Genomic DNA, 24,072 nt, shown 5'->3' on the forward strand with positions numbered 1-24,072 from the left:
AATGTTAATTTGACAAAAAAAATTTTACAAGAACATGAACAAAGCTTCTTTCTTAGAACTGCACGCCTGTGGAACTCTGTTCCGTCTGCCTGCTTCCCACTTGACTACAACTAGGATGTCTTCAAGTCCAACGTTAACAAATTCCTAATGAACCGCCCCCTTAAGTAAACAATTCATCAAATCTCCACACTAACGTAATGTATGTACTTGCAATAACCCTTATCCCTGAGTGGCTTCCGGGCCTTGATAAGTGGTGATCACTGTGTGAAAAAAAGTATAAATCTGCAAGGGGGAAAGGAGGATAGAAGAGGAAAGAGATGTAAGTATAGCTACTGAGAAGGTGCCATCTCAGCTTTAAATACATACAGAAGTGTTTCTGCTGAATCGTCATTTTTGTAATGTCTACATTTTTTCGTATGGTCGTTCTAATATCTCGGTCGAATTTGTGTGAAATAAACTTCCATAGTCGTTTTCGTCCATTTGTAATTTGCAATTACTTTTAACCAAGTTAACAATCCCCACCCATTAATTTATTCGCTCGCAACCAGCTACACCATAATTTAAATCACATGAAAAGGTACTAAGTAATATAATACATCAATATTTATCCCCAGTCAAAAATAACGAGATCAGATTTATAATCTACTATAAGAATTGTACAACTGCTATTTATATAATTAAAAAGAATACTTCCCGTACGGTGCTTTATTTGATAATAGTTCTAACGTATAAGGATTTAGAAACAGAAAATTTTTTTCGAAAAATGTATTTAGACATCTCTATACACATGAAAAAAGTGTAGTGTGAAGTTTCAACTTAAGCGGAAACTCGATTAACTGGTACCGAAGATTCAGTCCCCAGCCCTAGTTATTTGCTATAACATCAGAAGGCCCTAATTGCACTTGCAATCAGGTGTGATAGTGCATATTGAGATCAATGTGTGTGTGCAACGATATGAAACCCAAATGAGTAATTGTTTTTACTTGCTGAAAAACATGTTAAGCAAACCAATTAATTATTCAATAGAACTTTGTTAAACAGAAATAAAAGAATAAATATTGCTTTCAACTTCAAATGAGCCGTTAAAAAAATTGATAGTTCAAACAAGAAAGACGGTCGGGTTCTACGAATCAAGTATTTTATTAAGAAAAGAGAAATAGATTAAAATTATTATCCCAGATAGTTGTTGATTGCGTTAAAGGGTGGAAGGTTAACGATATACTTCATGGTCAGAAAAATATGTATAATACCAAATTCCTCTCAACATATACACACAAGAACGGACTGATTGACTCTGAATCTAAATACACACAACTAAAGAATAAGCATACACACATACGCACACACACGCACACACACATACACACGCACACACACACACACACACATACACACACACACACACACACACACACACACACACATATATATATATATATATATATGATTGAGATTGTCGGATTGACTTCCTCATCTTGGTTGTTATTGTCACAACGTTTCGGCCGTTTTGCGCTCCGGCCTTCGTCAGGTGTTTTGTATCGAACTGGGGAACCGTTTGTTAGGAGTCTCGAACCCAACTCTTTATTATTATTACAGGGGTACCGAGGGTTCGAGGCTCCTAACAAACGGTTCCCCAGTTCGATACAAAACACCTGACGAAGGCCGGAGGGCAAAACGGCCAAAACGTTGTGACAATAACAACCAAGATGAGGAACTCAGTCCGACAATCTCAATCAATGAAATCACCTCCTCTCAAAAATACAGACAATTACTATATATATATATATATATATATATATATATATATATATATATATATATATATATATATATATATATAGGAATAACAAAAAGAATTCTTACATCTTGGAGCTAATTGCCATCTCACACAACAATTTAACTATCAAAACAAAAAAAAGGCCGCAATAGAATTACTCTATGAACGAATTAATAACCCGGAAAAATAAAACAAAATCACCAATCATTTTGTCTTACGTAATATTCTGAAAGCGGATGCCATAAAACTTAATTTGATAAAAACAACACAATTCAGTAATTACTCGAGATCTAAAAAATGCTCACAGAGATGTCTGTAAACTATCGTAATATAGTTATTAAAAAGCCGATATTAAACTCGATTATCATGAAAATTTCAAAGCATCCTTTAAACTAATTACAGAAAATAACGCACGCATTGATAACTGTCAATCCTCCGAAATAATTGGAAACTCTAAACCTTACTGCCTATAAGTTACGCTCAAGATGCAAAAACCAAGCGTCTCTTCTCTCAAGAACGGTGTATTAAAAATTTAGAATATTTTTTTTAATGAAGGCGAGGGATAAATCGCCTTTGTGAAATGCTCTTATGGTTGTCAACGGGTTAGAGTAGATTTAGTTGTAAGAGAATTGCGCTAAAATAATTTAAACGTAATACGGAAATGAACGATGTAAAAAAAATGCAGAAAGTATTAACCATTGCTTATTTGGATAATTTAAACGCGAAGAAAAAAAACAATTGCGACGCTTAAAACGTACATAGTAAAAAAATATGTTTTATTGTCGCGTTGATTATTTGTTTATGTACGCATACGCAACCGGAAGTCGTAAACCGGATGCTGGGTACAACACCCGTTACAAGGTCATTTGAATTATATAATTATATAGATATAATCCCAATAATGCATTTATCATTTATATGTGTTTCTTTTTTATCAATATGGTTATGTCGGTCTCACTATCGATTAGGCGGCAAGTATTCATGGGTTTTACTCGTCTTCTCGTTCATCCGGCTGTTAGTCTGCAATGATCATCTGCAAGTACCAATCGTTCGACAAAAATCGATCAGAGAAAAACACTTGAAATCTTTCACCACCAAAAGTTTTCAGAAGAAGCAAGCGAAGATGAGGCAGTGGAGGATGGGGGTCATCAGGTGCACTCACTTCACTTTGAAGTATTCGGAGGGGGTAATAGGTGCGAGCAATAAGAACTGTGTTGCGCCTGCTTCAGATGATCACTTTGTCTGATGCATCCGAACAAAAAATAACAAAATCTACTTTGTATTAAAGATGAAAAGAATTAGATTTGCAGCCGACACTGTAAAAATAGACAAGGATTATGACGATGGTGATGGTGGTGGTGGTGGTGGTGATGATGATGATGACAACAACATCAACAATAACCATAATGAAGAAAAATTAACAAGGTTGTTGCTAGGAGGGCAGTAGTAGTAGTAGTAGTAGTAGTAGTAGTAGTAGTAGTAGGCAGAAAAAGTAGAGGTAGGATACGAATGAAACTGAACGAGTAAAACAGATATAAGAAAATAGGAGACGAATATGGAGGTAACTAAGAAGAGAATTGCCAAGAGAAACCTTTGAATTGAAGTTGTGCAAGTGTTTAAAATACTTATACAACCAGAATCCAACGTTGTTTTTTACCGACCTAATTGTATCTATAACTCTTCTTGAATTTTATTAGCAAGATAAGAAGTTAAGAAAATCTATTAAATATTCTTCATCTATTTTTTAGTATTTCGATAATCTAGCTCTGGAATTTTCACTAAACAGTAAAAAACCTATATTTATTATACTAGTACAAACAACTGATTGCAACTCCAGGAAAAGGTCATAGAGAAAGACGCGAACGATACGTTTAGATAGAAATACTATACTTGTACAGGAATGTTTATACAAAGAAAGGTTTTTGGTATTTTTTTACTATTAATTTAGACAGTCTGAAGTCTCGTGCTGTTCTGAGATAATTCCGTACCAGCGCATTAACTCTCGTTTTTATAATCATTAAACGAGTCTATTATGAATAAATGGATAAGTCCCACTAACACTCGACCTCCAAGCTCTTACTCCGCGAAATGGTACTAGTACTTTTTTAATATGTAGAATGATTTAACTATGACAGCTCTCTTGCTTGACTGTTCTTTTTGGTCTTTATTCGTTATTTTCTGTTTTGGACCGTTAATATTTTTTGTGCCTCCTGTTTAGTTTCATACAGCGGGATTATTAAGCATCAGCGAATTTGTTTTTCAATATTGTTAATTAGATAATACAAGACAGCTTGCTTTTAATGTGGCTGTTTTTAAACGTAGCCTAGGCTGATCCTTTTTGTTTGAGTTTGAGAGGAATTTTATACGCCGGGACGAGGAAAGAATGCAACTCAGAATATAAAAAATATAATTTCAACATTATTTTTAAAAAATCCACTATTAAAAAGCAATGTTTAAAACGTGCCTCGGGACAATTAGAAAAAGAAATTGCGTTCTCAACTAACAATAACAAAACTGCTTAATACATCAGAAGGGGTTAAACAGTCACTTTAGAAAACTTTGCTGAAATCTTCGGAAGAAAATGTCTGAACCGAAGCTTACATGTTTTCCTGTATGAAAGTTCTGTGATTCTGAATTCTTTTATGGTTGTTTCCATTGATTTTCATAATTTGAAGAGATTCTCTAGAAATGGAACTTTCTAACCACTGCTTTTTCCTGCTTCTGTCCCAGTATTGACTGACGTCGTGCTAATAATCTGTCTGAAAATATTCTTATTGCATTATATTTTAATGAAAACAAGCTTTTATTGGCCGTGTAGTTGAATCTTAGTAGAATGAATCTATTTTTTTACATTTCTCTTACGCCCACGTTTTCGATTGCGAGTGCTTCATGAGGTTTTTCTAAATTCATTGGTAGCGACTCTGTTTATTTCTGCTCTTGTAGTCCTATTGGTTTTGTGCGTGTGCAAATACTATCACCGCGTATTTACTTTTATTTCTTGTTGACATTGACTGAATTAAATTTTCGATAGGATCCCGTTTTCCGGTCTTTCAGACTCCTTAATAATATGTTCTAATGAGACGAACGATATTTTTGTTTATAATACTGTTTGCGCATTATCTTTGAGTTTGCATTTAACAAACATGTTTTGCCTTTTCACAGATAAGCTGAGAAAAATTCAGAAAAATTTTCTTTTGATTCTGACTTGTGATTTTCCTTCTGTCTTGTTTAAGTTTCCAATTTTGACAAAAACGTATTTCTAAACCAATCTCATAAATTTAATTGTTGCATTCAATGTGTCCCAAAAAGATTTCCTGTATTTTTAACACGAAAACTTTTAATTCTTCATCCAATCGTTAATTTTTTAACCCAGTTACCGATTTTTCTGTTTTGCAAAACACTAGCAATGTAGGTCTATATCATATTTTCCATGTATGCAAATTTATGATTGATAAATCTGATCGCGAATCTCTCTTCACGCTTTTATTTAACATTTTCACCGGCATATGTTTACGCATATATTTACCACGTTTCATCTCTTCTAGTGTGTCGTACCCGATTTTTAATTTTGTAATTTGCACTGCAAGGGAGCTTTTATGTCGAATGCTTTCGCAATCAGGCTAGTTTCTGTGCCGCATGGGCAGTTCTACCTCAATGCAAGGCTTTTCACCGATAACGTTGGTTTAGTTGTGACTTACTTTGATTTCCAATGAATTGCAATTTCTGTGTGTGGGGGGAGGGATTGTGTCTTTTTATATTTTCTTTGAAATATAGGGTTTCGACATTTTGATGTAACTTTTCTTACGTTCGGGGCGCCGGATATTTAAATACCGTTTGAATTCTTTTTCCGCTAATCACTCGTTGGTAGTCTTCTGAAAACATTTTAGTGTTAGGCTTCGTTCACTTTCTGATTTAATATATAAACTTTGCGTCGCATTTTAGTGTAAGTTGCTGATACATTCATTGTACAAATATCAGGCATTTGAAATCATCAGCACTCTGGTTAGCGTTTTTAAAACGTCGCAATATTTGTTGAGTATTGATGTAGATGTTAAATAGTCTTTGTCATCTTTCCTGCTTAAATTCACCGTTGAGATTATGATATTTCAGAGCTTCACGTTTTTAGAAAAAATAAAATCACACATTTTTTAGCGGTAATTCACGAATTTGTTGTGTCCCATAACGATACAATCAATGTTATACAGATCCTTGTACTTTCTGAAATACGAGAGGAAAATCTTCTTCTCGTCCGAGATGTAAATGATATTGCAATAGCGTTTATGACTGTGCTTTGTAAGTCTGCTATATTATTTTCCGTAACTTGGTTGTTAATTGTTAAATTTGTTATAATTCTGTTTCTCTTATTGTTTTATAGCATTTTTTGTTTTTCTCATAGGAATTTAAAAATATTACTTCCATTTTCTGTTATTGTTCCATTTAGATGTGTTTTTGTTGTATATTTTATCTAACCATTTCATCCTATCTTTCTTCGATTTTTTGTTGCAATTTCATTTATATTTCCGCAGTTGTGCCATAGTTAGCTTTATATCTTCCTTGGTTTCTTCTTTTTTTCTTTTAAGAAAAGGGAAGAAAAATTAAAATGGCTTTTAACATGTGAAAAATAATTTACGATTTTTCACGTAGCTTTCTTTCTTACTTAAAGACTAAGCCAATGTAAATCTTGCAGTCAAACGAGAAAAGTTACACTTTTCTCTCTCTCCTCTCTCTCTCTCTCTCTCTCTCTCTCTCTCTCTCTGACCTAAAGTTTGCCATTTTATCTGTCAAAAAAATTAAAATTAACTTGACTATTCACATCATTCCATTTTCTTTAAAGGAAAAATTGTCAAAAACCAAGAAGTATTGTTTTTATTTAAAAAAAATAAATTAAGGATTATTTATTTATAAACATTTCCCGTTGAGCAATCATATTATCTTTTTGCGCGGAATTAATAGTTAACACAAAGAATTGTAAATGCAATGCTACTTTCATAGTGGCTTTTTGATCCTTAAAACGTGCATTCGTCTGGGTTCTAAGGTAACGGCTTTTGGAATGATATGTTGTTAGTCTTTTTTCTTCGAATTCTTCGTCAGAAGTCGATGTGCTACTGCGGATTCTTTGAATACCACATTGTTAATCCGAATGTCTTCTCGTCAGTTGTTGTGGTCCCAGGAAAAGCTAATAAAAAGGACGTGGACAACAGGTTTAGGTAGAAAAATATATTCTACAAACTAGTAAATTCAAGCAAAGATGGTCTGCATATCGGATTATTAAGTAATATGCCCTTAAGTCCCGTGTATTGTTGCGATTATTCCGTACGAGATTATGAACTCTACTTATTGGTATAATGATTAGCAGAGTCCATTATTAGTTAATGTGCAAGTCGCCATACTATCCATAAGACAACTGTGATAAGCCTAAGTCTGGAATCATAATAGAATCCAGGAAATGCAATGCGGTAAAGAAAATATCAGAAATTCACTGTAAGTATTCAGAGACTAGATGGACTTTGGGAAGCAATTTTATAAACTGCTGGTGGACGTTGACAGCGACAAATTAATAGAAAAATATGATTTGTAATGTTTATAAAAAGATGTAAATAATGCTGGAAATGTTGAGAGACCTTTTGTCACTCAGACTCCAGAAAACACTGGTGAGGACCCAATGGTCATGACTCATAGGAAAATTCCCTACTAGAAAACATATACAAAAATAAATACGAACGTCACGTATCTAGTAACTCATTTTCCAAAGGAAACAAGTAGAACTATTCTGTTCATATATTAAGTTTGCCGAATAGTTTTGTCATATTAAAAGAACAAACATCGTTTGCCAAAAGAAGGGAATCAATATGGCATCCGTAAATTCAGCAATACTTTTACATTCTTGTAAAATTTCATGATGCAAATGTCGATGTTGAGTCAAGAAAGTAAGGAAGTTTTACGAAACGCAATAGAAACAGAAAAAAAGAAAAATAGAAGAAAAAGACAAGGAAGAAAAAGTTTTTCTAGTACCTTGAATTTGTTTTTACTTATCAGATTAAAGATATGTTGCTAATCAATAAGTGATCTTAGAATATTTAATTATTAAATATATGATAGCGACTTATATCTAATTTTTGTGCAGATGTCTTTAGGCATAAATATAGTGTGACAATTTGTTCACGCGACTATATATGAATAGAAAATAAAACAGAATTAAATATGCTACACAAAATACAAAAAAATCCTTTAAAGAATTCCTTTAAAGGTTAGATGAATAATAAAAATATATTTAATAAAATATGAGTTACTGGGTAATACAAGAAAGTACACTTTTATAAATGTACTGAAATCTGTTCTATTAATAATTCATTACGATCGATTGAAAAATAATTGTTGTTAACGTGACTATGACAACTACGTCGGCCAGTATATGCCTGAAAATTTAAAAAAATAGAAAGGATCAAACCAAAATATGTAAACAAAAATTATCTATAATATTTAGTGAAACATGCATGATATAAACAAATGCGGAATAAATATACATATGTACACAAATAGATATGTTTTTGATACCCAAAATATCATAAACACTTACGAAACTGTTTCAATTGTTTAAATTCACTGATACCCGGCTGATGAGTAAAACAATTACATATTTATCAATGTTTCGTCTTTACGTCAAGAACTCCTGGAAATAATTGATGTAAATCAATGAAATGCAAGGTTAATTTGTAATGAGAAAAAATGTTATACTTTTTCCAAAGACAATTTTTTTATACATTTTCAATTCTGACAAGTATGCTTTGTTCGTCAAAATTACATCAAAACATCCTTTTTTATTAAAAACGTACATGACATTTTTAAAGATTTTATTTGCATTTTTTATCAAATCAATCATTGCAAAAGGATCTTGAAAGCAAAACAAAACGTTGATATATATATATATGTATATATACATATCATGTTTCTTTCATTTTTCAACCACGCTTAAATATTATTTCTGTATTTTGTATATAATATATATATTATGTATATATAGTAAGTTATAGTAAGTTTACCTATAAATTTATACTTTTGTATATTAATTTCATGTGAGTAAATTAAGTAGTTATATATATATATATATATATATATATATATATATATATATATATATATATATATATATATTAGACAGGTACTGTTGAATAGTACATTATGTTATTGCTTGATAAATTATTATAATAAAACAAACACCCCTGTAAATTCTATACAATCTTGTAAATCGCATCTTTAAAAACCATCGTACATTTATTTTAGCCACATTCTTAGCATGTTAAAAAACGCAGATACTTTTTCACCCCTAAGACTTAAAGAATCAGAAAATTGATAGCAATAATTTTTCGTAGTGATTGTAACAAGGTCAACAGTTTTAAGTTTTCTCAGTATATCAGCATCAGAATCATAGAAAGAAAAATTCCAGAAAAATACGAGTAAAAAGACTAGTTTCATATTTAGAATATTGTTGCAATATTGTTTTTTTATATAAAACGAGGTTATAATCACCGACAGTTAAAAGTTCTACTAGACACCGGCGATAGGAACTGACCAATCGAATTGGGCCACGTTCTGCTGTCAGCCAATCAAAAACCAGAATTGCTCCATAAAAATATTGAATTTTTTAACATTCAAGCACAGAATTATTTTCTTGTAACCACGAGAAAAATTTTTACTCCTTACTTGTAAAATTATAAAGGCCAAGACTTATACAGAACCCTAACCCGCTGAAACACTTCATCTCCAGGACTTTACAGACTAGCTAGCCATTGTAAACTTTTCTGAAATTTAACATGGCTTACAATTCAGGAAATATAATACAAGATGAAGACATGGAGGAATAGAAGACTTGAAACTATTAACAAGACTATTATAGATTCGCAAAAATAACGAACACAAAGCTTTTCAGAAAAGCTAGAGTAAAATATCCTCTAAGATTAGCTAGACATACTCAAAGAGATTGCTCTCTTGAAACTATTTCTAGTTCTGCTGTGGTATTGCCTAAGGAACCAAGCCGACAATACTGATTTAACTAGTGATTATAAGCGGCAATGATAGAAGTATACACCAGCAGAAGAAATTAAGGTTTAATTTAAAATTTACGATGATAAACGAACTCGAACAAAAAAGCCAGTCAGTAACCCCTTAGCTGTACGACTGAAAGGCATAGCACCGTTAGGTACCCATGGTACGTCATAACGTCATAAAGGAGTTACAAACCGATAAAAGTCAACCACCTTGTAGGTAAAGATCCTCCCATAGAATGGCCGACAAAAAGAAAACTTCCCAGAAAAACCCAACTTAAATCAATAACAGCAGAATCAGCAATGAGAGCAAAGAAGAAATAAAACACGAGTGAAGAAGAGATGTGAGAAGAAGATCAAGTAAGCATGGTTGCTTAAAGTGATATTTAGAAAAGCCTTGGAACTAAGTTTCGATTATAATAGTGACTAAAACAAGGCCGAAGAAAAAATTCTCTTCGAAAGCTACATCACCACCACACCTATCTTCACAAGAAGATGCCCACTACTACTTTATAAAAACAAACATTTGTTTTTACTAAACTACACAAGGCTATATCGAAAATAATTTTGCACAATGTTAGTGTATCGTTTATTACGAGGATGTACGAGAGTAAAAAACATTGTTCGCTGAATAAAACCTTTTGTTTGATCGAGAAATATTTGTTAGTATAATTATAATCATTAGCGTTCTTAGAGGAGATCGCATATTTAATCCTGACAATATTCAATTTTTAAATTAATCTTTGTTTTAACTTTAAAAATGAAACTGTAAATTCTATTTTCTACGAATTCTTAATCGGATCAAGCAGTTCACGCAGAAGCGCAGAATTTCTTTTATTATAATATTGATTAGAGTACTTAAACATGATGAGATCTTCTGGAATCTTATTAAATACCCCCAGCAAAAACAAAAGCAAAAACTAACATCCTTATGACAATAATTAACCTTCATTTCCAAACGAAAAAAAAAAATGAAAGCAAATATGGCGAACCTTCTAAATTGAAATAACATTCAATATTTTTCATCTTTTTATTTCATTATTTTATAATGTTGTTTTTGAATGTGTCCATGCATATAAATGCAATGCTTTGTCTGCTGGCTGTACGGTTATCACGGAATCATATTTCATTTTAGCGCTAATCAAAATGTTTATATCGACGTATCTTAATTGTGATTAGTCTTACCTTTGGTCATCAATCGTTATATTAAGTTGAAGTTTTAAAAAAGCAATAAATTGCTCGTATAATTGGCGTTTATGCCCAAATCTAAAACATTTTTCTAGTCTGTGTTGTGTAACTTTAAAATAACATTTTCAGATAATTCCACTTGCTCTTAAAGTCTTCGTCTGTGTTTTAGTGACTCTTCAATTTAAAATATCTTTAAACTTAGTGTTTCATGCCGTACTTGCACACTGAAGCGGCATTCACCCTAGTCGCGCTGAATCAGTTTCTTCCGAAAAAGAATATTTCTAAGGAATATCATATTCAGAAACGATTTCTAGTCGCATATATATCCTGAACATGAAGAATAACGACGTTAGGTATTTGCAGTTCTTTCAGACGGGTTAAAACGTCCGCCTACATATAGATCTATTATTTTCAAATAATCGTCCTTGTGGTACTGATCAAGCTCAACGCTTCTAAACTCAGTTATTATACCGCATATAATTATGTCTGTAACATAGTACATATGAGAATGTGGGAAATATAAGCAGCAACTGGCTAGCGAAGAGATTCGCAGCAGTAGCGAAAAACGTATATGCAAATTAGGAAGCGTGCGCGAGAAGATAAAGGAAAAAAACGAGAAAAAATACACCACATGGTAGGTAGAAGCAAAGTGCCCGTCGAAGAAAATGGACGTGTAAATTTGAGGACGAGAATAGGCCAACTGTGACCGGCCTGTTAGGAAAAACGCAAACCATGCTAGATGGACATATGTCAGCGAGAGACTTATTAAGTTGTGATGAAACGGGAAAATAACAGTAATAAAAAGCTTTTGTTATAAAGGAAAACATGTCAACCCAAATTTATTTCTTTTAGTTTGCTTGTTTCTTTTTCGGTGGTGCCGGACGGCGTGGAGGTCTGAGAGAAGTTTGAACTGTAATGGCAACGTTACATGTCTCTGCATTGTTATTAAAATATATCATCGTATATCGGTCTGTGACGCTTAAAAGTGTAATGACATTTTACTTAATCTATCACGTTGATGTCTAAAATATAATTTCAGAAAAGAAAGTTTGTCTGTCACGTTTAAGTTTGAATATCATTTTATCTTGTTTGTCACGCTTATGTCTAACATAGCATTTATAGTTTGTCTATGCGTTGCTGTAAGAGGGTTTAGCAGCATATCGATTTATCCTAATTTTATGGACGCATCTCAAGAAACATCATATTATGATTCCCTCTCACCATCCTTTTATCTCGAATGACGACGACTCCCGTTTTGTTATCAACATCCCCCCTTCTTTTCAAATTGTAATTCCTACACAATATTTTCACTTCCATTTTTTTTAGTTCTGTTTCCTTAGATTTTTTCGAGCTGACATCAAAGGAAATCTGGTTGGACGTAAACTTTTTTTGTTTTTTTAGCTTGAACTAACAGCCGCCATACTTGATCATGTCTTCGTTGCGGAAGACGTTCGCATTTATTTTCCGGCTTTTTTATTATTTATTTATTTAAATTATTTTTTATTTTATTATTATTATTTTTCCCCCCGTCATGATTATTTAATCCTTTCGTTGACTTCATCGTTTTTACACCAATTTCTTCTACCTTTGTTGGGGAATTCTTATCTTTCTCTCTCTTTTTACTTTAGATTAACTTTTGTCAATGATAAAATGCTATCTTTCTATCCGTTTGCGATCTTCATTTCCTTTCATAATTGATAAAATTTTATTTTATTTCTATTTTGTGCCATTGCTTTCGTCTTTGATTTCTTGATTGTGTTTCTCGTTTTGTTCCTGTATTTTTCTTCGTTTGTTGATCGCCTTATTTATTTTTAATTCTAATTCTCTTCTTCTTCTTCTTCTTCTTCTTCTTCCTTGTTCTCGTCATCTTATTCAAATTTTACTTCTACAAATTGTTCCTAACTTTCTACATTTACTTAAGATTTCTTTTTATCACAATTTTTCTTCTTCCTCCCTCTTCCAATTCGTCTTCATTCAAACTGATAAATCTCATATGCTCATATAGATATTTATTTTCCATTTTGTAAAGTATTTTTACTTGTATACAGATTCCTATTCATATTCATCTTCTGTCTTCTTCTTCTTCTTCTTCTTCTTCTTCTTCTTCCTCTCTTTCTTCTCTTCTTCTTCTATTCCTGCTTTTACTTGTTTCTACTATTATGTTTTTTGTTATATTTAGACTCTTCTTTCTATTATAATAAAACTTTAGTCATAATTTTTATTTTGCTTTAGAATCTAATTGCGTTCCTGTTATTCCAGAGTTTTAAAAATTCTAATTCCTTGGATTTTTCTTCGTTTCAGAGTCTTCTTCGTTTTTAGTAAAGATTTCGTTTTCGTCTGGTTCTTTATTTCCGTTCTTTTCTATAGCCTTCTTTTTAGCTATTACTTCTTCTCATACAAATTCCTCACTTGAGGTTTTTCTCCAGATTTTTATAAATATTATTCTTCATCAGCCTTCCTCTTCTTCTTCTTCTTCTTCTTCTTCTTCTTCTTCGAAATCGTCATCATATTATATCTTTACTAGCAGGCCGACCAGCGTTGCCCTGTCGTAAAATACGTATATTATATTTTAATTCATACAGAATCTGAGACATGTGCATGCGAGTATTGTTTTTTTTTCTAAATCTTTCAATTCTTATGAGTAAAACAAAGGAAAATACTCGAGCAGAGATCAAAATCAAAACTTAAAGTGAGTGAGTGAAATACGAAAACCATTAGGACACGATGTTTAAAATATTTTTTTCAAACTACTTACTTTTAACATGAGTAATATGTAATGTGAACGATTGATGAGCATTCGTGAATGTAACAAACATAAAAGCGCCTGATGACTCCAACGTACAAACTTTTCAGTTTTAACCTCACCTTTTTTTCAAATGAAAACAGATTACAAAGATTTTCAAATGTCTGAATACCTTCTATTCCAAATATCAAGTCTGTAGATTAAAAATTCGTTTAAAATTTTCCTCGCGCAGATATTCGTACTTTTATAGATATATAGTTTATCATACACTTTTAGAGTATTCTTTATTTTCTTTTTCTTTTCTTACTATTTTTATTTGAGATGGTTTTCTTCCTTTTATTATCTTTTTTTGTTTTATCATTTTATTATTATTATTATCATTATTATTATTATTATTATTATTATTATTTTTATTATTATTATTTTATTATTATTATTTTTATTATTATTATTATTATTATTATTTTTATTATTATTATTTTATTATTATTATTTTTATTATTATTATTATTATTATTATTTTATTATTATTATTATTATTTTATTATTATTATTATTATAATTATTTTTATTATTATTATTTTATTATTATTATTATTATTATTTTATTATTATTATTTTTATTATTATTATTAATCTTATTTTATTATTATTATTATTATTATTATTATTATTATTTTATTATTATTATTATAATTATTTTTATTATTATTATTTTATTATTATTATTATTATTATTATTATTTTTATTATTATTTTATTATTATTATTATTATTATTATTATTTTATTATTATTATTATTTTATTATTATTATTATTATTATTATTATGTTATTATTATTATTATTTTTATTATTATCATTATTATTATTATTATTATTATTTTATTATTATTATTATTATTTTATTATTATTATTTTATTATTATTATTTTTTTATTATTATTATTATTATTATTTTTTTTTATTATTATTATTATTATTATTTTTATTATTATTATTTTATTATTATTATTATTTTTTATTATTATTATTATTATTATTATTATTATTTTATTATTATTATTATTATTATTATTATTATTATTCATTAGCAGTTTTCGCACAGATCACCACCAAAGATTTCTTTATCAACAATATGTGGTGTTCCCTGTAATCTGAGTGACAACAAGAGATTTCTAGTACTCTTTACCTCTTTTGACTACCTCGGTAAATGAATTTGCGTTATCGTAACAGCCGTTTAACATTAATTTCTCCATATCAACGGCCATAATTCATGGCTAAAATTTGGTTTTTAATTAGCATACTCAAGGTATCCCATGGTACTCATCTAGTGTTTTCTCTCCTCTGTCCTAACGAGCTTCTTGACCTTTAACGACTGTTCGGTGTTGTGACAGTTTATGCAATTGAAGATCGGAATACCTTACAGTAATACGGTTTCAGTTTTACTTAAGGTGATGTTCTTCTATGCTTAAATTCTGTTGTAGTTTCAATATGTCCGGTTATGGTTTGAATTTTGTTTATTTAGCAAAGGCTTTCCCTAGTATTAGGTTGGTGCACAAATAACGTGGTTTCGTATCAGATATATAAATACAAAAAAACGATATTATTTTTGCACCAACCTAATATTTCAGTCGTTGTTATTACTGTAATCCCTTGTATTTTTTCAGCTTTCCCTCTGATACAAATTTCTTTTTTCGGGGATGTTCAAGATTGTACTTAGTGCTCCTATTATTAGTGTTATCTTGACTTTTTCCCCACCTCTTTCATATTCATTCTCCGAACTTTTTTATTATTTATACTCGATCGACGGTTTTTCTTCATTATCTTTTAGCTTTCTTCCTCTTCATTTTAAAAACTTTTTCAGATGCATTCCCTTCCCGTTTGTTTTCTTTCGATCTCACTTTTTTTTAATTCTTAATTAATTTTTATCCTTCTACTTCTAGTTCTGTTCTTTTTCGTTATCTTCTATTTTTTCTGATTTATCTTCTTCTACACCTCGTTCTGCTTTCGCTGTGTTTTTATTTATTTGCCTTATTTTTTGTTTTTATTTCTTCTAAAGCTTTTTTTTTCTTTTCTTCACTTATCTTTTAAGTTCTGACCTTTCTAAATATGTTTTTTTTTATCAAAGCCACCTCCTCTCGTCAGATTGTCACCGCTCCACCAAAAAATCCCTACAATAATTATTACGATTTCATATATTTTTGTCTTTTTTTTTGCCAGAATAGAATACTTTTACTGATACCATTTTTGTAAAATGAAAAGAATATCTACTTTTTAATCATAAACGAATCGACATTTTTCTTCTCTGATGAAATAAAGACGCATGCGTATTACAAAAAAAAAATGAAACAGATTACCCTGCTTTCCTCAGCTAATTATTTCCTCAGCTTCCAGAAGTTTAATCGCAGTTATCGTATGCTCTATCAAAGCAAGAGAATGCTTAGCAAGAAATCTGTTAATAATCGCATGCGTCTAACATATCTATAAGATGCTTTGTCCGTTTGAAAGTCTGCCAACCGTAACTATATTATAACATACATTTTCTTTGATATGTTACGCTTATGTTTGAATCAGGGGTGTCTATCATGTTAATGCAATCTTCACTATTAATACCTTAGCGACGTTACTTTTACAATGAGTTGTGAAAAATCTATTGGAAATTAAAAAAGACAATTTTATTTTCACTTTTCGATTTTTTCTTGTCCCAAACAACTTTCTCACAGTATCGATGTTTCTAGTATGTCTTTACTGTATCGTAAGCTCTGGTTTTCCCTTGTAAAATAGTCATAACAAGTGCTAGTCTTACTTTCACTAGTTCAAAGAGATTTTCTCTCCAACTATTCTCATTCTTGGAAAACATTACTAAAACATTGTTCCTCTGCAAACTACAATATTGTCATTTCCTAATAAAAAAAAAATCACTTGTAATAAATTGTCTTCATAAGTCCCCACATATAATCAATTTCATGCATTATTTTGAATTTTCTTCATCATCTCATCATCTATCTGTTCATCTCAGTAATGTTTATTCTCAGTTGGTTTTGAGCCTTGAGTAGTAAGTACTCATCATTGCAAATATTGTTAACTTTGTAGAAAAGCGACGGTGGATGGCCCACATGATCAGCATATTTGTCCGTGTAATTTTCTAATTTTAAGTCACTTGAATGAAAATGTTTTCTAACATTCTCACTTAGAATATGTATAAGAAAAGGGTCAATCAGAGATTACACGGTAAGACTCGGCTAATGTAAAACAACGACCGATCTAATATCAGTTTCGAAACTTACTAAACAACATTTGCTCAGTGTATAAAGTGAATCTGTCCAAAAAGCAGTTCATATATTTTGTACTCAAAGCTTATTTGATAAAAACTAAGCTTCAATCTAAGTTTGACTTAACAACCATTTCAATCATAGTTTTATCGCTGTTCATTGATAAACCCACCTTTTTTACTTTTTATTCACCACAAATAAAGTACAGTGTTACTAGGTCGTAAGGGGTTACTATTTGGGATTTGCAAGGATTCTATGTAGGAAGTTGGGCAGCGAGACGTCTGTTTACATTACATGAATTTCTGCGCATTTGTACAGTCAGGAATTAAAAAGTCACGAGGGCAGAGGGTAGAAGTTATTTAAGTAGAGGGCTTTATGGCATCTAAGTATCCCTACAGTGTATTGGTGTGATTTGGCTGTTTGTCGAGTTTATCGAGAATATTTACATAGAGGGTGTTTGAATTCATCCAAGCATTTTCCATTAAGTACTTGTACACCAGTCATAGGGATGCCAAATTTCGGCGATAGGACAGAGGTTGGAGTTTGGTTGACAGTGCGGGACCTATTAGGTTAGGGGCTCTTTTTTAACCCTATCAAGAAACAACAGACTACTGGCAGATGCACCAGCTCAGATATGATAACAATGCTCCATGCATTGGTGAAAAGTTGTTTTCTTGAGATACAGGATACGGTCAGGTGTGAGTAATATTCTGTTGTATACTGAAGGACACAGCTACGGGTGTTTAGTTAGAAACGAAATAATTAGGATCGTATATTATTATTGAAGGAGAATTCTGGAATCAAACGTAGTTATTAACAGATAAATAGAAGAAAAATGAACACATATCTAACGAAATGGCAGAAACACGAGAGGGCGACCTCCAATCTGTAGTGGAATGGGAAGAAAAATAGATGGTAACATTCAATGCTGCCAAGACTAAACTTGTTTCCTTCAATAACTACAAGAAACCTTCTCTACCACCAATAGCAATGGCCAAAGACTCTTTATCTGAAAGCACATCTTTTAAACTCCTGAGCCTAACGTTCAAAGGAAACATGAGTTGGAAAATTACATTGAGAGCATTGCCAGGACCACTGCGAAAAAGGTAGGTTCTCCTTACTGTGCTAGAAAGCTACTAACGCCCGAAAGTATCCTATACCTCTATAAGGCCACCATTCGCCTATGTATGGAGTAGTGTTGTCATATTTGGGCTTGTGCATCTGCTACTAGTCTCTCGCTCCTAGACAAGGTTCAAAAGAGCGTTGCCAACCTGATAGGTCCTGAATTGTCATCTAAGCTTCACCCTCTGTCCCATCGACGAAATGTAGCCTCCCTCTGCCTGTTCTACAAGTACTTTAACAGTGAATGTTCCGACGAACTGCAAGCACGTGTACCCCATCGGCGTAAATACCCCCAACAAATCTGACAAGCAGCAAAATCCCATCCCTTCACAGTTGAGATCCCTAGATGTAAGAGATATTTCTACTCCATTAGTTTCTTCCCTAGAACCGCTAGACTTTGGAATTCCCTTCTGGGTTCTAGCTTCCCCAACTGTACTAACATGCAGAAGTCCAAGTGTAACATGAACCGATATCTTGCTGCCCAACTCCCCACATAGTACCCTTGTAGTTTATGTCCCTGATAGTAGCCCCCTACATCAAAGTTGCAATGTGCCTTGTTTGGGGTGAAAATGTAATAAAAAATACATTTTTGTTAGTTAGATACGATTCCAGGAATGCAGTGAATTATCTCTTGTAGTGCAGAATGCAAATTAGAATAACTTAGACAAAAAGAATGCAGTAAACAGAAGGTACTGTTGGTTAATTTAGGTCGAAGCAGAAATAATGGAACAATGAAAATAAAGAATGTACACAGAGAAAGTCTGGGAGTTGTGTTGCAAGAACACGTGTTAGAAGCATGTGCATGAAATTCACATGTCTGGTCTGTGTTCTGACGTCTCAAAAAAGTATAGTGTTAATATATACACTTAAGTTTTACTAGAAATCTGAGTCAGCCGAAGCAGTCCGAGACAGTCAGTCTTAGAGTCCCAGGGATTGCGGGGAGACTGACAGAAATTCCGTAGGAAGCGCAAAGGAGGAATAGACGACAATGTATCAGTGTTAGCAGACATCGAATTAAATCAGCAGCTGGATAAATAAATATCTTATATTTTTATGTAAGCGTTTTGTCTTTTTTTTTTCATCAACGCAAGGTAATGTGTTTGTTATCAGCGTCTTGTATAATGAACTTTGTATGTAAAACCCTTCCAAAGGTTGACTGTATTTCGTCTTCCATAATGCATCTCCCTCTTGTTTAAAGAAGTGGCATTACACTTCTCTTCACATCTATCTCTCAGCCCCACTGTCTGTTACTTCTATTATAAATGTGTACTCCGCAACACAGCATTTCAAGCACAATGGAGAGAGCCCACCTTCTTCGCCGCATTCTTGACTATTATCTCAATATATTTGTTCCAGTTTACCTTGTTTGCGAATGTTAGGCGAAGGAACTTCAGAGAAGTAATTTCCGATAGTGCATCATTAGCCATGACAATCAATAGTTAAGGGAAATACATTCAGTCCTAGCAGCATTGAACATTCAATTCAGTTTCAGCCCTATTGTATGGCAGAGAGAAGATTTTCCTCTAGAGTTTAAGCCTTTTTCTTACATACTTAATAATTCGTTTTCTCCTCGAGTCAGTATAGAGCGTAACTGTATACAACATGCAAAATAGTAAATGATCCTCTTAACTTATTGAACTGCCCGTATCCTGATTGTTATTGCCATTTTAGTAATAATTGGAGAATTATTCTAATAGATATTGTATATTTAATCAATTCCACAGATAAACATCTGCAAAGTTATAGTCCTGTGAGCGTTTGTCGCATTTATGATCAGAAAGAATAGTGCATTAATTTCAGATTCAAATGATCCCTTATCTGTTTAGTAAGATCGAGAAATGAGATGTAAAAGCAGGGGCACTCTTATTTACAAAACGTGCCTGAGAAACTCCGTTAGCATTCCCGGTAAGCGTGCCTTAGGGGATTATCGATAAATGTCCTCCTTCAAAAAGATAGAAAGCAGAGCCCGGGAGTATAAACCTCCTAAAACTGCACAGAATCAGCATTAAACCGCGCTTTCAAAGGATCCGCTCATTATATGAATGGTCTAATTTCTGTAGGCTGAGAATAGCCTTTCATTAAATTCTTTAAAATTCCACCCTGAATATAAAAACAATGTGTTCGTTTTAAGTACACAGGTATTTCAATTTTTATGTAAACATATCCCTTCTACGATTATGAAACAGAAAAACAAACCCAGAAATGTTCGGTGTAGAATTTCATTTTCGGTATTTTATTGAGAAATAAATAATTTTTATATATATTTTATAATGAATGCGTCATAGAATAAAAATTTATAATGAAAAAATTTACAAATGATTTTATAATGAAAAAAATTATAAATGAATTTATAATGAAAAAATTTATGAATGAATTTATAATGGAATAATCTATAAATGAATTTATAATGAAAAAATTTATAAATAAACTTACAATGAAAAAATTTATAAATGAATTTAATAATGAAAAAAATTATAAATGAATTTATAATGAAAAAATTTATAAATGAATTTATAATGAAAAAATGTATAAATAAACTTATAATGAAAAAAATTATAAATGAATTTATAATGAAAAAAAATATAAATGAATTTATAATGAAAAAATTTATAAATGAATTTATAATGAAAAAATGTATAAATAAACTTATAATGAAAAAATTTATAAATGAATTTAATAATGAAAAAATTTATAAATGAATTTATAATGAAAATTTTTATAAATGAATTTAATAATGAAAACATTTATAAATGAATTTAATAATGAAAAAAATTATAAATGAATTTATAATGAAAAAATTTATAAATGAATTTATAATGAAAACATTTATAAATGAATTTAATAATGAAAAAATTATAAATGAATTTATAATGAAAATATTTATAAATGAATTTATAATGGAAAAATTTATAAATGAATTTATAATGAAAAAATTTATAAATGAATTTATAATAAAAAAATTATAAATGAATTTATAATGAAAACATTTATAAATGAATTTATAATGAAAAAATTTATAAATGAATTTATAATGAAAAAATTTATAAATGAATTTATAATGAAAACATTTATAAATGAATTTAATAATGAAAAAATTATAAATGAATTTATAATGAAAATATTTATAAATGAATTTATAATGGAAAAATTTATAAATGAATTTATAATGAAAAAATTTATAAATGAATTTATAATAAAAAAATTATAAATGAATTTATAATGAAAACATTTATAAATGAATTTATAATGAAAAAATTTATAAATGAATTTATAATGAAAACATTTATAAATGAATTTATAATGGAAAAATTTATAAATGAATTTATAATGAAAATATTTATAAATGAATTTATAATGGAAAAAATTATAAATGAATTTATAAAGAAAATATTTATAAATGAATTTATAATCAAAAAAATTATAAATGAATTTATAATGAAAAAAATTATAAATGAATTTATAATAAAAACATTTATAAATGAATTTAATAATGAAAAAATTATAAATGAGTTTATAATCAAAAAAATTATAAATGAATTAATAATGAAAAAATGTATAAATGAATTTATAATGAACCCATTTATAAATGAATTTATAATGAAAAAAATTATAAATGAATTTATAATAAAAAATTATAAATGAATTTATAATGAAGAAATTTATAAATGAATTTATAATGAAAATATTTATAAATGAATTTATAATGAACCCATTTATAAATGAATTTATAATGAAAAAAATTATAAATGAATTTATAATGAAAAAAATTATAAATGAATTTATAATGAATGCGTCATAGAATAAAAACTTTGTTAGACGTGTACAGATCAGTTTTAAATTGTTGGGAAAATGTTTGAGCATTGAAGATTTTTACTCCCTAAAAAACTTTACATCCAGCAAAATATTTATCTAATAGTTTTTAAAATAATTTTAATTGGAAGGATTTGTGTTTCTATATGATAAATATGCTTTATATTAATGCAATAATATGACCACATATAATGTATATGTGTGTCTCTAGTTTCATATTAGTGAAACATTTTTTTTTATTTTGTGCTAGTTGCTTACTTGTTGAAATAAAAAATCAACCCACATTGAATTAAATGACGTCTAAAGATTTATTTTGTCCGAAATAATTTTATTACAAAAGTTGTGTAAACAAGTCCGTGATAGTAATCATATGTTTATCTTTGCTTTTTTAAAAATGATTTCTTTCAAACCATTCAATAATTGAAAGAAATTTGGAAGCATATAAAGTTTCAACTTTCAGTAGAAAGTTTTTTCTTCGCTTAAACATTTTGAGAAGATCAACACTAATTAATACATTGAAAGTTATGGTAGTTATTAATAAGGTTGTGACAACAGCACATTCTTTTCATTCTTTTGACTCTCGAGTATATATCCGACGCTGTTAAACACAGTTAATCAACCGAGAGCCACATCAGTCTATAGAAAAACAAATAACACAATATACTCAATATCTATACTCATAAACATATAAGGCAATATACTCAGATATATACTCAAGAGACAAAAAAAACGAAAAGAATATTCTGCTGTCACAGCCCTTGTTATTAATAATCAAAGACTTGTTTTGTTGTAAGAAATGTATCCTTAAGTTTTTCATTGACTTCGCTTCTACTATTTCTATTTAAATTATTAATATTACTATTCTATCTTATTTTGTTATTTCTCATATTATTATTATTATTGTTATTGTTGTTATTATTATTATTATTATTATTATTGTTGTTGTTGTTGCTGCTGTTGTTGTTGTCGTTGTTGTTGTTGTTGTTGTTGTTGTTGTTGTTGTTGTTGTTGTTGTTGTTTTTTACTCATAAGGAGAAGTAACAGAAGTCATCAAAGGTTTCTCTTTGAGAAAAACGTTTGGTTTTATCTGGAGTCTGAGTGATAAAAGTCTCCTAAGATTTCCAGTAATCTTCACCACTTTCGATAACCTTTACAGATGGATTTGCATTTTCACGACAGCCGCTTACCATTGATTTCTCGTTCGCAGCGACCATTATTATTATTATTATTATTATTATTATTATTATTATTATTATTTCTATTTTTTATATTTCAGATTTCGTTTCTCTTATTGATATTCTTTTTTTGGAGGGGGCGTGACATTTCATTTCTGTCCTTCTTTAATATTTTCTTTCGTTTTCTGATTAATGTTTTCCATTCCTTTTTTATTCCATTTTCTCTTTACTTTTCGTTCATCTTCTTCCTGTTAACTTTTTCTGTCATTTTCCCCTTTAATACCATTTTCTTTCTTTCTTTCTATCTCCACCAGCCCTCACCCCGCCCTCAGCCGACAGGATTACCTCAGTTGCAATTCCTTTGTTCTTGTCTTTCTATAAATTAATCACCTTGCCGACCAACCAACTCTCCTATCTCTATCCCTTCAAGGTGGGGGGGGGAATGAAGGTCTCTTTTCTCCTAGTGGGATTAATATCGACTTTTGTCGGCGTTCTTTTTTATTTTTCCATCTTGTTTGAAATGAGTTAATCGCATCAAACCAAAGATTTTTCAATTCGTATAATTCTGTCTCCAAAGTCAAAGACAGATCCCATGTGTGGAGAGGCACGGTAATGTGGCGAAGGGATCGGGCGGTGAAAGTTTTTATTCTTTAATAAAACATTCAGTTGGAGGAAATTGAAAATTGCGACAATTCTACAGAAATATTCGCGTTTTGCTTTTGAAAGTTAATTAAAGTACAATACAGGAAGAAAGTCAAATGAAGATAAAGATATCATGAAATGAAGAAGAGGGGGGATAAGAATATTCAGAATGAGAGAGTATATATAAAGGTGTATCCTTATATAAAGGTGTATCCTTATACACATATATATATATATAGAGAGAGAGATAGATAGATAGATAGATAGATAGATAGATAGATAGATATACTAGCAGTTC

The sequence above is a fragment of the Euprymna scolopes genome, chromosome 2 (assembly GCF_053919585.1).
Source record: "Euprymna scolopes isolate OS-2025 chromosome 2, ASM5391958v1, whole genome shotgun sequence".
NCBI classification, from domain to species: domain Eukaryota; kingdom Metazoa; phylum Mollusca; class Cephalopoda; order Sepiida; family Sepiolidae; genus Euprymna; species Euprymna scolopes.